Raw genomic sequence first — 12,430 nt, forward strand, 5'->3', positions numbered from 1 at the left:
GGGGATGGGTTAGCCTGGTGATGGGTATTAAAGAGGGCACATTCTGCATGGAGCACTGGGTGTTATGCACAAACAATGAATCATGGAACACTACATCAAAAACTAATGATGTAATGTATGGTGATTAACATAACAATAAAACAATTTAAAAAAATTAAAAAGGGGAAACCCTCTTACACTGTTGGTGGGAATGCAAGCTGGTACAGCCACTCTGGAAAACAGTATGGAGGTTCCTCAAGAAGTTAAAAATAGAGCTACCCTATGACCCAGCAATTGCACTACTGGGTATTTACCCCAAAGACACAGATGTAGTGAAAAGGAGGGCCATACGCACCCCGATGTTCATAGCAGCAATGTCCACAATAGCTAAACTGTGGAAAGAGCCGAGATGCCCGTGAACAGATGAATGGATAAAGAAGCTGCGGTCCATATATACAATGAAATACTACTCAACCATCAGAAAGGATGAATACCCAACTTTCACATCCACATGGTTGGGACTGGAGGAGATTATGCTAAGTGAAATAAGTCAAGCAGAGAAAGTCAATTATCATACGGTTTCACTTATTTGTGGAACATAAGGAATAGCAGGGAGGACATTAGGAGAAGGAAGGGAACAATGAAGGGGGGTAATCGGAGGGAGAGACCAACCATGAGAGACTATGGACTCTGGGAAACAATCTGAGGGTTTTAGAGAGGAGGGGGTGGGGACATGGGTTAGCCTGGTGATGGGTATCAAGGAGGGCACGTACTGCATGGAGCAGTGGGTGTTATACAAAAACAATGAATCATGGAACACTACATCAAAACTAATGATGTACTGTATGGTGACTAACGTAACATAATAAAAAAAGGTTTATGAAAAAAATAAAAAACTGAACAGATAATAAATGTTAAAATATGGATGAATGTCAAAAAATTATGCAGATTAAAAGATGAGTACATACTGTAATTTCCCATTTATATAATTTCTACTTGCAAATATCTACAGTGATAGAAAGCAGGATATGGTTGCCTGGAGACCAGGTTGGGAATGGAACAAAGGTGCTATTTGGGTCGGGGGGGGGGGAGACACAGGAGGAAAGGATTCCAAGGATGCAACGTGGAACTTTTGGAAATGATAAATATATCCAGCATCTTGATTTTGGTGATGGGTATATGTCTATATCAAAACTTATGAAAATTTACACTTAAGATGTGTGCAGTGTTTTATATGGAAATTGTTCAAATAAAAAAATAAAAAGATTGAAAATTTCACCTTGAATACTTGTTGACAGAAAAGAGTTCTAAGCTGTTGAATCACAGATCTGTACTTCTGAAACAAATAATGCAATATATGTTAAGAAAAAAAAAAGAAGAAGAAGATAGCAGGAGGGGAAGAATGAAGGGGAGTAAATCGGAGAGGGAGACCAACCATGAGAGACGATGGACTCTGAAAAACAAACTGAGGGTTCTAGAGGGGAGGAGCGTGGGGGGATGGGTTAGCCTGGTGATGGGTATTAAAGAGGGCACGTTCTGCATGGAGCACTGGGTGTTATGCACAAACAATGAATCATGGAACACTACGTCAAAAACTAACGATGTATGGTGATTAACAAAACGATAAAAAAATTAAAAAAAAAAGAGTTCTAAGGATTGTGCTTTGGGGCATTTCGTGGACGTCCCCCAACAATCATTCCAGGTATTCTCTTCAATTTTCTCCTGTTTTCGTTCTTTTTCTGAATCCTGTCTTCCTCTTTCTTGGTTTGCTCCCTCAGGTTATGGAAGACATACTTCAGGGGTACTGTGAGAAGGGACAGTTCTGTAAAATTACCTCAATATGTAGATGACAGCTTGGGTAGGCACAGAATCCGGGTCAGAATTCTTTTTCCATCAAAACTTGGAAGGCATTGGCTATTACCTTCCCTTTTTGCTGTTAAAAATATCAAAGCTATTCTTATTCCTGATAATATTCCTTTGTAGGTATACATTGTTTTTTGTACTGATCTTTCCTTTTCTTCACTCCCTCCATCTCTCTGGAGGCCTGTAGAATTTTCTAATTGCTTCCATCAAAGTTTATGATAATGTGCTTTAGGATGAGATGAGTTTATCCATTTTGTAAACACCTTCAACCTGAAAACTCATGTCCTTCAACTTTGGCAAATTTTCCTAATGATTTTTTTCCCTCTTTTTTTTCCTTTCTCTCAATGGACGTTCTACTCTTCAGGTTTTGGACCTACAGCTTTAGCTCCTTTAATTTTCTTACGCTTTCTTTCTTGTTTTCTCCTATTTTTTTTTTAAATCTTTCTGAGCAATTTCCTTAACTCTACCTACCAACCCTTATATTGAGTTTTAAAATTCTATTATATTTCAATTTTTAAGTTTTTTTTTGAGTGTTTATATGTATGTGTATCATTTTGTTCTTTCATGGATGTACACATACACTTGTTTCTACAGGCCTGTTAGGGAAAGTTTCTATCTTTGAGGTGTCCTTCCTCCTGGATAGGGGTATGTTCTATAAATCACTGTTTTGGTTTCTCCCACTAGGAAGTATTTCTCAGATACCTTGTGTATTACTTTCCTATTGCCGAACAAATTACTGCAAACTTCCTGGCTTAAAACAGCACAATTGTGGAGGTCAGAAGTCCTAAAACAAGGGTGGCAGCAGGACTGCATTCCTTGTGGAGCTCTAGAAGAAAATGTTTCCTTGTCTTTTCCAGCTTCCTACCACACACCTTGGCTACCTACACACCTTGGCTCAAGGCCCAGTTCCTCTATCCTCAAAGCCAGCAGTGTATCATCTTTAAATACCTCTGATTGCATCATCACATCTTCTTCCCTCCATCTGGCCCTTCTGTCTCCCTTTGGTAAGTGATTATATTGGACCAACCTTGTGATTTTATTAGACCCAACCAGATAATCCAGAGTAATCTTCCCATCTCAAGACCTTTAACCACATCAGCAAAGTCCCTTTACCATGTAAAGGAACATAATTAGTTTTTGGAGATTAGAATGTAGACACAGTTGGGGCCATTATTCGGCCTACCACATCTAATAACCTTTGTTTACTGATGAGACCACCCATCCAATCTTCATCTTTTCACTGCTGGTCCTGAACATAGATATTTACAATGTTAAGATAATGATTCAACTTTCACACACACACACACACACACACACACACACACACACACACACAAAAGAGATTTTTCTAAATATATTAATTTTCTGTTATTGTATAACAAATGACCACCAATTTAGCAGTTTAAAACAATGTGTTTATTTTCTCACAATTTCTGTGGCTCGGGGCTCAGAGACTGATTTAACCAGTCTTCTGCTCAGGGTCTCGGAAGGCTCAGTAAAGTCAAGGTGTTGTCCAGGATGTGGTCTCACCTGAGGCTTGGGTATCCCCTTAAAATCTTATTCATTCATTATCTCACAGTCTCTTCTTGTCTGGAACTGAGGTCCCTGATTTCTTGCTGGTTGTTGGCAGGGATAGCTTTCAGCTCTCAGAAGTAATTTTTAGGTCCCTGCCATGTGGCCCTCCACAACACAGCAGCTTACTTCTTCAAAGCCAACAGGAATCTCTCTCCAGTCGGCTAAAGGATCTTAGATCATATAATAACAGGCACAATGCAACCATCACCTTTGGCATGTAATGTAACCCAACCAATTCACAGGTCTGATCACACTCAAGGACACAGGGTAATACAGGGTGTATACTCCCGGGGGTGGGAATCCTGGGAGCCACAACAGAATTCTGCCTACAACATCATGTATTAATTTTGAATCTTTCTTTTAGAAAAAGAAGTTTAAAGATTTAAATGGAAGCTGAGCTCTTAAATTCTTCTTGGTACCGTTTTTATATCTTAACACATTTAAAACCAGGGCTAAAATGTGTGTGTGATGGGGGCTGGGGGGAGAAAGTAATTTACCGATTACCAAATACATGCCAAGTAGGGTGCTAGATTCCTTTACTTTATAGCTTACTTCCTGTCTGAGAAAAGAACAGCATTTGAACCACAGAGGCACTAAAAAAAGCATGTAGTCAAATCAATTATTAGCATGTTCTTAAGGCTTTTAAGTACAGAGAAGAAAATTAGACAATGATAGTAACTGTCATTAAGTTGAAAGGCTAAAACTAGTACTTCCAAATTTTCCTAAATGAGTAACTGAGCATGCTTTTGATGGTTTGGAAAACAAATACTCCACATTTCCCAGCATAATGAACTTTTTTTTTTTTAAAGCAAAACAGATTTTAGTTGCACAGAATTTAAAACAGACTGTAGCTTATGTAACGAAATTTAATGGCCTAAAATATCTTCTCCTAAATCATGCCAGATTTTATTAATCTATGAATAAAATTTACTCTAGGATGGCACTGCACATATTTAATCATAGTCAAATCTTTCTTCATCTAGAAGATCAAATACAGCTAATATTGCTTCGAAAATAAAAACTACAAAGGACCACAGAATTAAGAAACATTTTAAACCACATTTAAACTCAAATATTGCTTAACCCGACTTTCATCCTGAAGCATCAAGGGGAAGTATGAAGTACGGTCTTTGTGCAGAGCAATCAAGATAAAAACATCAAATAATTTCAGTTTTCAAAATGGTTTTATTAAATATTTAAAGACCTGTATGAAAGTCTTTGGTAATATAGTAATGTTAGAAGATACGCAGCAAATCATAAACACAAGTTGAAAACCAACTCAAAATAATGATGGTTATTTTTAATAGCTAGTTCTGTTACTACACAAACACAGGCTGATTAAGATAGTTGAAAAACAACAAATATGAAATGGCTAAACATCAGAGAAATAACTGACTCATAATAATATAGAACACCTAAATTATTTCACTGATATAAAAATGCACTGAAATGTTTGTGTTCACGAATAAGATATCATGATAATAACATATGCTTGAAGGTCAAAAGAAAATTTCTTCTTATAAAATCATAAAAATTTTAAGAAGCATTTTGGCCAAAAATGCCTCATTGTTGGGTCTCAACCCAGAGAAATATTTTGGAAAACTGGAAGAAAAACTATTTCATAGTTGTTGAGGTGTCTCAAGACGGTTGAAAAAGAAGATATTTTCCCCATTCTTATTTGGGCATTTTTCACGCATTCACACATGGCATAAATTTAAACTTTGAACTGGCATGTAGAAAATCCTGTATGAGGAAATCACAATCCAGATATAATCACAGTCCAGAAATAAAAGCAATTTTTGAACACAGCACAAAAGAATATTTGCAGTGCCCTGTCTCCTTACTGGTGAATTAGGCATTCACTGCAGAGAGGTGTTCACACTGTTACCCAAAGACCAAATCAACACATGTTGGTAAGTGAGACAGCATTTGGAAGCTCCTTACAAGGAAGCAAATGAAATGAAGAGTATATATCATTTCTATAAGTTAAATATATATATATATATATTATATATGTACATATATGGGGATGGGAAGCTGGAATCACAAAGAATTCAATGTAATGGCACACTAGGTAATAAACACCAACTCTGAACACTAAAAAAAGGTGGGTGAAACCGAGGGCAATTACTTGAAAGCATCCAAATGCCAACAAGCCAGTGAAAAATTACAGGACAGCGAAAAAGTAAACATACACAGGTAAGCCCAGCATCTGGGGCTACTATTCTCATAGGGACATCTGCTGAGGAGGCAAGCTGAGCAGGGCTTTCAAAAGACTCACAGGAAAGGGGACAAAAAGTTCAGGGCTTATCAAAGAGAAAGGACTCTGGTAAAGGCTTCTGGCTTTGGATGGGGACTGAATCCAACTTCAAAATCTCAAGCCCTTTCTTGATTTAAGGTAATTCAAGATCCTAATTACCCCTACCTGCCTTCTGAAAGCAAAACTAAATCAATTCTGAATCTCCCGGATATAATCTCTGCTCTCTCTCACATACATTCAATGTCAACACACAAAATAACAAGTAGGTGTACTAGGAGAGAAATCAACATCACGAAAAACAGAACCACAGGGCAGCAGATATCCAATTATCACACACAGACTTTAAAGTGACTTTATATAAGAAAATCAGACAAGACTGAGAATTTTGTCAGAAAATTTTTCCAAGTACCAAGTGGATATTCTAGAACTGGGGAAAAAAAAAAACCTACTAAAGATGATAATTTAGTGAATGGGTTTAAAAAATTAGACATAGCTTAAGAAAAAAAATAGTAAACTGTAACACAGTTTCAGAAAGAAATATCCAGAATGAAGATGGGGAAAAGGATAGAAAATACAGAATTAAATATGGTTGAAAGTTTTCGAAAACTGACAAAAATTATTTTTAGGTCATTAGTTAATGCTGAACAACTCCATAGCACATAAGTATATGTGCTGACATATCCACACAATCCATGATGTGGGAAACTTCTTAAGACAAACCATTATCTTCAATAAATTGCAAGTAAGAAGAGAGATGAAACAGAAACCCAAAGGTTAAAGAGACTTCAGAACCAGAGCAACCAATCACAGTATGTGGACAGTAACTGGATCCTGACTCAAACAATTGTCCTTGGGAAAAAAACAACTGTGAGATCTGCCAGACAACCTGAACACTAATTGGATGTGATGATATCAGAAAAAGTATCTTTTGGAGATACGTATTTACAGATGAAATAGAATGACTGAAATCTGCTAAATACAAACAGGGCAAGTAACAGGGTTATAAATTAAACACAATTTGCTGTAAGTATTGAAATAAGTGATAGATTCATGCAAATTCATTGTACTTTTCAGTTTACTTTGTTCAAAATTCACCATAATAAAGTTTTATAGACTTATTTTGGTACTCTTGATCATCTTTACTATTTACATGTGCATTTTAGTTGGTTCTGCGATCTTTGTCTTTGTTTTTGCCTATTACTTAGAGATTTGTAGATCTTATTATGTATTAGAAAAACTAGCCCTTTCTCATTAGTTGCCAGAATTCTTCATTTTGTTTATGGTTGTTTTGTGGCATAGCTTTCTATTTTAAAGTGGTGAGATTTACCAAAAGAATACTTTTATCAGTGTATGTCATACTTGAAAAGACATACTTTCCTACTTCACATTTATAATGTTCATCCACGGTTTCTTTTGGTACTTTCTGATTTCACTTTTTCCGCCTACATTTAAAGTCTAACTCATCTGGAATTTATAAGAGTGAAAATGGGACCAAACTATTCTTTTTCCCAATAGCTATCAGCTGTCCCAACACAAATTACTGAATAATCCATGTTTCTACTGATTTGAAATGCTGCGCTTGGGTTACTGAATTCCCACATACATCCTAAATCTGTTTCTGGGCTATTTCATTGACTTGTCTATTGCAAACCAGTAGCATTCTGTTTCACTTACTTATGTCTTATATTGTAATAAGTTATTTACCAAATTAAAAAATTTCTCCTAGCTATTCTTGTATGATTATTCGAGATATACTTCTGATGATTTTCACATTTAAAAATCCTCATAGGATAAATATGAATAAAACTGCTACCCTTATACTAAGCCTTTCTAGTCAAGAACAAAAATCATTTTTTCCAGTAATTCAAACCTCTCATATCTCTTAGTAAGCAGTGTGTCTTGATTTATGGTGTCTGGTACATAGTAAACATGGTTACTGAATGAATGACTCTATTGAACCAGTATTTGGGGATTAAGTATCATTATTAGAAAAGTCTGAAAACTTTAAGAAATCAGTGGAGCTTATAAACAGAGTACCTTTTGGATGTTACAGAAAAAAATCCTAACTAATTAAAACCTTTAATCAGTATCTTTTTTGTACACCTGTACAAAAATTTTCATGGATATTCAGAATGACCTTAAAGCTCTGTACAATTCCAAGGTATCCTCAAAATCACAACAAACACACACACACATAATTTCATATTCACTTACCGTAACATGTACTCTCTTAAATCCTACTCATTTGAAAATTAACAGTTTAACTGGGTAGCTAAAGAAGGAAATCATTAGGTTAAAAAACAAGCTAATAGATTATTGCATTAAATTAGGAGAGGTAATCAAGACATGAACTAAGCTAATGGCAACAGAACTAGAAAAAGATTAACCAAATAAAGGGGAAAAAACAGAGTCTAAAAGGATCCCAGCATTTGAGCTGTGGTGGCAGAGAATAATGGCACTAACCACAGAAATAGGCAAATTATGAGGTTAGTCAATTTTAAGGAAGATGATAATTTTAACTTAACGCAGGCTGAATTGGAGGCGAGGAGCGACAGGGCAAAGTCCAGTGCACAATCAAGATCAAGTACTAGCCGGTGGGGCTGAGACAATGATTTGACAGTCATAAGCCCAGAAGTGATGATGAAGCTATGGAAATCAATGTTATCTGAAAACTGTTTATTTGAACCCATCTTACTGGTTAACAAAAGATAAATGAAGTGCTACAGTTCACCCTTATTCTAAGCGTAGTTACGTCTTAAAAAAAAAAAAAAAAAAAGGTAAATGATGATGTGTCTGGGTGGCTCTGTCGGTTAAGCGTCTGCCTTTGGCTCAGGTCATGATCCCAGGGTCCCAGGATCAAGTCAGGCATCTGGCCACTCGTGTGCTCTCTCTCTCAAATAGTCTTTTTTTTTTTTTTTTTTTTTTAAGTGAATGAGTAAAATAGAAAAATATGCAAAAGGTATTATGGTTCTCTTTTTAAAAAACTCAATTACATAAAGTTAAAAAGGAAACCAGTCAATATTGATAACTGAATTTTATAATCAGTAATGCCTAGCAATCAAGCAGGGAAACTCCAAAGATATTTACTGTTGGGTCTATTAGAGAATGGGAAAGAAGGGGATGTGAAGGGACATTACCACATAAATCATTAATTAACAAACAGCCCTTCTAAATCACCAAAATTAATCGTTAACAAAGAATAGCAAGTTGAAGCTTGGCTCAAATGCTGGGATCCTTTTAGACTCTGTTTTTCCCCCCCTTTGTTTGGTTTAATCTTTTTCTATTTCTGTTGCCATTAGCTTAGTTCATGTCTTGATTACCTCTCCCAATTTAGGTGAAGCTTGTGTGAGTTTTACATTGATATGTGTATTTATAGAGTTACAATACACATTTTAGATGGAATAAAAAAAACAAAAAACAAAAAAGAGTCTTTGAGTTTCAGATTCCATCTCATGACATCAGTCGGCTTCATAATCCACCTTTTACTGTTAAACTTTGGGACAGAGAACATGTCAATATGCTATTTTACACCACGCTCCAAGTCCAGGTGTAAACTCAGCAAAGATTAATTAAAACCCTAATCATTAAGCTGCATTAATCTAAGCCAAATACCAGTAACTCTGTAACAGGAAAAGCTTCAAAAATGTAAGACTTTCATTGTACCTAACAATTTAATAAGTTAAAAGAATTCTGGTAACCCAGAACATAATACAGACATGATCTGTAATCTTTTTGTTAATTGGAAGCCATTTTATTTGACAGCATCCATCACAGTAAGTTTTCAATTTATAACCTGTATTTTTTTGTTAATTTTGCCTTGGCCTATTCCAAATTAGGTATTTTGCCATGTTATACTGGCTTCAAAGTGTAACATTTACTATTCAAGTTGAATCTTTCCAATACCCTCATTTAAAATGTTTTAGCACTACATGTTAACAGCTTCGAAACTTTACCAAAGGGGGACGGTAAGTTTAAGTGCATTTATCTAAGAGTAGACAGAAAAAGTGAATAATGCCTTTAATCTAGCTTTGACTCCACTGAGTTCTTAAAGGTGGGTGGGATACACATACCACAGATAACATATGAACAGTATATTTTTAAATAATTTGTGGTGATTTTATATATCCTGTATTATACATATTACAGATTAAAGATTCTATCTAAAATAGACATTTTCTGGGAGTTGCTCCATGGGAATTCCAGAGGAGCATTGTAATGTTTATATTGTTTGGAATATATATCCACAAGTAACTGAACTCTGCATGAAACCAAAATAAGCCTTTCAAGTATTTAAAATAAATTTTCCAACATCATCCTGAGGTGAAAAGTGATTTTTGGTTATGCTTTCATTCCAAGTATATACTGTAAAGAATTTCTCATTAATAAGGCTTTACATGAAATTGTGTGTCATGACCTGGTATTTCCTGAATGATGACTTTAAAAACTACTTAAACCTTACTTCCTTATTAAATATTAAGAAGAAAGACTCCTCAGAGGTATATGGGGGTCAGCTTCTGGACCTTTATGGAAAATTTAACAGCCAGATTTTATCTACCCTTAATGATGAGATCCATGGAACTCAAAGTTGCAAAAAAGGAGAAGTGATCTAAAACTACTTGGTATGAACAGACTGTCTAAAAGCACTGCCTTAGTTTTTATTATTTTTACACAAAAACCTTCAACAGCTTACCACTGAAAATACACTCAACTTCCTTAAATTGCCATTGGCAGTCCTTCATGATCTCACTCAACCTTAACTCTTTTTGAGTATCACGGTAAAAACTATATCCCAACCCACCCAAACTGCCAGTTCTCCAAATACACTTCCCTCTTCCTGACTCTTCCTCAGGCTGTCCTCTTTTCCAGAACAATAAACCCTATGCCCCTCTCTCAGTCTACCTATCCTTTCAAGATCTACCTATGCTATTCATCAATGAAGCTTTCTCCGATCATCTCAGGCAAAAATGGTTTATTCATTTCTATGGTGTTTTGAATGTTGCACTCCTACAAGATTTCCTGAAAGGACTGAATGGAGACCTGAGGACAGCTACTCACCAACCGAATGCCAAACTCTGGCAAGTGAAGGGTTGCTATGTGGACAAGCTGTGACTGCTTGGTTGCTCTTCCTGCTAGCTTTGCTGTGGATGTTCCCTGTGTTGGCTTAAACGACACATGCAAATGTAGCTTTTCCCTACTGTGGTACCAGCAAGCTGTAAGTAACTGAACAGAGCTGTACTTTAAAGGCCAAGAAATTTCTAGGAACATGACGTAACTTGAAACAATTCTAATTCTGTTCTCACCTGACCACAGCCCCTGAGCAAAAGGAAGAGGCACGTAGTAAATGACAGCAGGAAGTCCTACTTCGACTGTATTTTCTCTTCTCCTCTGTGATCCCTAGAGATCTGTGAATGAAATAAGATTATAGAGTTTTTCCTAGAATGCCTCTGGCCAATTCTCTAATTTCCTAAGGATTGATAGTAACTCCAGGAATTATACTGGTGGGCCATAAAATCCGGAACGATGTAGAAGTGAAATCGATCTGATCTAGGTAGGCTCATATCCAAATTCTTTCACATACTGAGCAAAACTCATTGTAGATAAAGGCTACTCAATGGAAGCTTAGTAACAAACAGCTAGAAAAGAAACACCTTGAACTTTTTCCCAACCTTATTGCTGCAATCAGTTTTAAGTAAGAAGTGGCAATGACAAGTTAAGTGTAGATTATCTCTAATATGTAATAAAAACCACGTTTTAAAAATTTGGGAGGTGAAAAAGAAGTTATGAGAAAACAGTAAATTTGTAGTCTATGTTCATTTGACTAGAACTAAAAATTTTAGATTAAAATATCTTTGTAGATTAAAATCCATCACATAATTAAACCTCAGCCTGAAAAGTAACACAAACCTACAGTGTCCAAGTTGTTCTATAGATTACAAAAAAAAAAGAAGAAAGAAAATGCCAACACATATTTTATATGCTAAATGATCGTTTTAGACTTAACATCAACCTAAAAAAGAAACCCTCCAATCAAATATCTGGAACAAAAAAAATCACCTCATTTAGGGGCACCTGGGTGGCTCAGTCGTTGAGCGTCTGCCTTTGGCTCAGGTCATGATCCCGGGGTCCTGGGATCAAGCCCTGCATCGGGCTCCCTGCTCCGCGGGGAGCCTGCTTCTCCCTCTCCCACTCCCCCTGCTTGTGTTCCCTCTCTCACTGTGTCTCCATCAAATAAATAAATAAATAAAATTTAAAAAAAAAACACCTCATTTAGAAACTCTACCATAATTATGCTTTTTAAACCTCTTTTTAATTCTTGGTACAGATTCTAGCCCAGCAGAATAAACCTAATTAAAGAACAAATGAAAAATGGCTTTTAAAAGAACTGTATAGGGGTGCCTGGGTGGACCAGTTGTTAAGCGTCTGCCTTCGGCTCAGGTCATGATCTCAGGGTCCTGGGACCGAGCCCCGCATCGGGCTCCCTGCTCCGCGGGAAGCCTGCTTCTCCCTCTCCCACTCCCCCTGCTTGTGTTCCCTCTCTTGCTGTGTCTCTCTCTGTCAAATAAATAAAATTTTAAAAATAAATAAATAAAAGAACTGTATAGAAGAACACTGCTACTTGTTTGTATAAAAGAACGCCGTATATGTATGAAAAATACGGATACTTGTCTGTTGGTTTCAGATGTGAAATCAAAACAGCAGGGCCACACGAGTGCAGAACTCTGCTGCTTCATAACAATTCCATTAGTGAGTCCC

General features: G+C 36.4%; 1 long non-coding RNA gene across 1 annotated transcript; it reads right to left on the reverse strand.

The window, feature by feature from the left end:
• Positions 1-8,438: 8,438 nt before the first annotated feature.
• Positions 8,439-11,923, reverse strand: LOC141371244 (uncharacterized). The gene is made up of 2 exons (XR_012376043.1): positions 10,978-11,923; positions 8,439-10,897 (listed from the first exon to the last, which is right to left on the reverse strand). It is a non-coding gene; the product is annotated as an uncharacterized lncRNA (long non-coding RNA).
• Between the last annotated feature and the right edge of the window lie 507 nt (positions 11,924-12,430).

This window comes from Callorhinus ursinus, unplaced genomic scaffold, assembly GCF_003265705.2.
Source record: "Callorhinus ursinus isolate GAN/ISIS: 27379988/994484 unplaced genomic scaffold, GSC_fseal_2.0 scaffold62, whole genome shotgun sequence".
Lineage (NCBI taxonomy): Eukaryota > Metazoa > Chordata > Mammalia > Carnivora > Otariidae > Callorhinus > Callorhinus ursinus.